The sequence below is a fragment of the Syngnathus typhle genome, unplaced genomic scaffold (genome assembly GCF_033458585.1).
Source record: "Syngnathus typhle isolate RoL2023-S1 ecotype Sweden unplaced genomic scaffold, RoL_Styp_1.0 HiC_scaffold_33, whole genome shotgun sequence".
In the NCBI taxonomy this organism is placed as follows: Eukaryota; Metazoa; Chordata; class Actinopteri; order Syngnathiformes; family Syngnathidae; genus Syngnathus; species Syngnathus typhle.
The window spans coordinates 256881-259542 of NW_026871939.1; the positions used below are offsets into that span (position 1 = coordinate 256881).

The window sequence follows — 2662 nt, forward strand, 5'->3', positions numbered from 1 at the left end:
GCTTCCCGCTCCTGTACGACAGAGATCATACATCTGTGATTTGTTAAAATTTCACTATTTTCTTGCTCTAATTTAAAGTTCTTCAAAAACTTCTTGATTAAGGAATAAGAAGGTGGCAGGTTAAAAGACACAGGAATTCTTTGGTCGGTGGTTATTAGTTTTAGTTTCCGGAGGTATGAGTCCATCCAGAATTGTGTCATTGCTTGGCTTTTCGGTGCATTTGGTGTAAGGAGCGCGCTTCGCAGGTGCAGGGCAACATATCTGCTTCCGAGGCTTTAAGAAGAGCTTTAAGTCCGGCACTCCTTTTCCTCCATTTTTTTTGTTTTTCTTCATGGTGTCCTTCTTCAGTCTCTCCAACTTGGATTTCCAGATGAAGTAAAAATTGGCTCGGTCCAACTCTAAAAGCACCTTCATTGTTGGGATGAAAACAGAACTGATTAGTAAAACCAAGGGTAAAATCACCACTTTTATGGTTAAAATTCTCTCTTCTATGGTCAGCTCTCTTAATTCCCCAAACCCAAGAACAGATACTACACTTGATTTTAGCCAAAAGGCCGAAAAGCGATGGAGTACACGAGTGATGGACTCGCTTACATGTTACGAACGGAGTGTGGAAATGGAGCAGGGAGACCAAGTGCAGCTTGGACCACGGTTTATTGAAGCAAACTCAAAAGACTCGGCAAACTGACAAGACTTACTAACAAAACCAACAACAGAGACGTGAGACAAAAAGACACGGTGACATTACCAAGACAGGAACCAAAAAAACCTCATGACAGTGACAAACACATCAATGCTCCGACAGGGAGTGATACACAGACAGGACTTAATATACAAGACAGGTAACAAGAGGCAGGTGAGAATGATCGCACTGATCATGGGCACACAGGAGGGGAGGGGTGAGCACACAGACACACGGACAGAACTATGACAACATGGACGTGACCGGGGACGAGTCATGACATTACAGGCTTCCCTGTCTTCCCATTCTCACCAACGGTTTGTTAGAATAGGCCTCTTTGGCACATCTGATTAGCTAGGTAGCTTTAGCTATGCTGTTATATCGCTGTAACCCTTGTCTTGCTTTATTAGCTTTCTCTTCTCTATGACACCCTTTGCACATATGTAGAAGTCGCTCTCAGTTAAGACTACAAGCTCACACGTTATCACAGACTAAGAGCCACATTTTTTACTGTGTCATCGCAAAGAGCCACATCATACACCTGAGCACACATGAACCCCCCCCACACACACACACACAATGACGCACACCCACACACACACGCACGCACACACACACACAGACACCCCTCTGCTCAGCCAAATTTATTGTGTGACATTATTATGTCACGCACCGACATGATAATGACAAATTGACTCCTAAAGTACTAAAACCACAGACCAAAGACCACATTTTAGACAATGAACATCGTGTGCATTGTCTCACACAGACAAACTCAGTTCAACAAATTCCACAAACAAAAACAAAGTCTCCAAACTTGTGCTTGCGAAATTCAGTCCCTTTTGCAAAGTCCTTATCGATATTGGCATGAAGTGAGCTGAAGTGGCGCTGACCATTTGAAGCTTTTAAATGCGCCAATGACGTCCGACATATCAGGCAGAATCGCTTGCCATAGCGTTCAACAAAAAACAACTTTAACTCTGTTAAAACCATCCTGTGTTCATCGTCATATATTCGTTTAGCTTTTCATTTTTCCCTTGCCATTTTGGCAAGCGTCGTGTCAGCTTTTCTGGACCTAATGGGCCCCCGTAGTCACAGTCGCCATTCATTAAAAAGCCAGCAAAACCAGTCGCTCTGTTTGTCCCTCCTCCTTTGCGGGATTTCACCTCACGCGCATACGCGTTTGACCAAAATACCATATTGAACTCAAGCGAAGCAAATACGCACAAAAAATAAACACAAATGTTGATATGAACGTAAAAGAGCCGCATGAAACCAGCCAAAGAGCCGCATGCGGGTTGGCCACCGCTAGGCTAGGCAGAGTCGCCTCCTTGCAGGAAGGCGGCCCAGAGTAGTATAAAGAACCTTGGCGCTGAAAGAGGGACCTTCTTTCGCATCTCGCAGAAAGGGCTCCACAGCTGTACATCGATCATTCTGGCAGACATTAAATAGTTAAACTGTGAAGTGCTTCTCTTCTGGGCACTAATAAATCGGCAAACTTGTCTGCTGACTTATTTGTTCACGCTTCACCCGCAGTAATGCATGTAGTTCACGAGGCATATGTGTACCCTTTCAGCAGTCTCTATCCAAATACACAGAGTAGGTACCTATTAAAAGTGTAGTCCCGATGAATATGAAAGGCAAAGATTGACAATTCACAAAGAACTTTCCATGGTCATCATATCTACCTAACGGCTGCGCCGAAAGAGTTGGGCCAGAAGAATAGAGCGGAACTCATGCAGAAGTGCATGAACACCACCTTGTTGAAAGAATAAAACCAACACAATGCATGAATTCACGAAAAAGGACATGCCAGCAAATCAGTAGGACTTCTGCTTTTGCCTTTGCGAGACCAGTTAAGATATGCGTTATCACGAATTTATAAATCAGGTGTCTTCGGCTCTGCTGAACCCCTGAGACCGACTCACCGAACTCATAGAGTTTGACCGAATCCAGGTTAAGAACCACTGGTTTAGTGGC

General features: G+C 44.2%; 1 pseudogene; it reads right to left on the reverse strand.

Moving 5' to 3' along the window:
• Positions 1 to 399: 399 nt before the first annotated feature.
• LOC133147132 (U2 spliceosomal RNA) lies at positions 400 to 566 on the reverse strand (annotated as a pseudogene).
• Between the last annotated feature and the right edge of the window lie 2096 nt (positions 567 to 2662).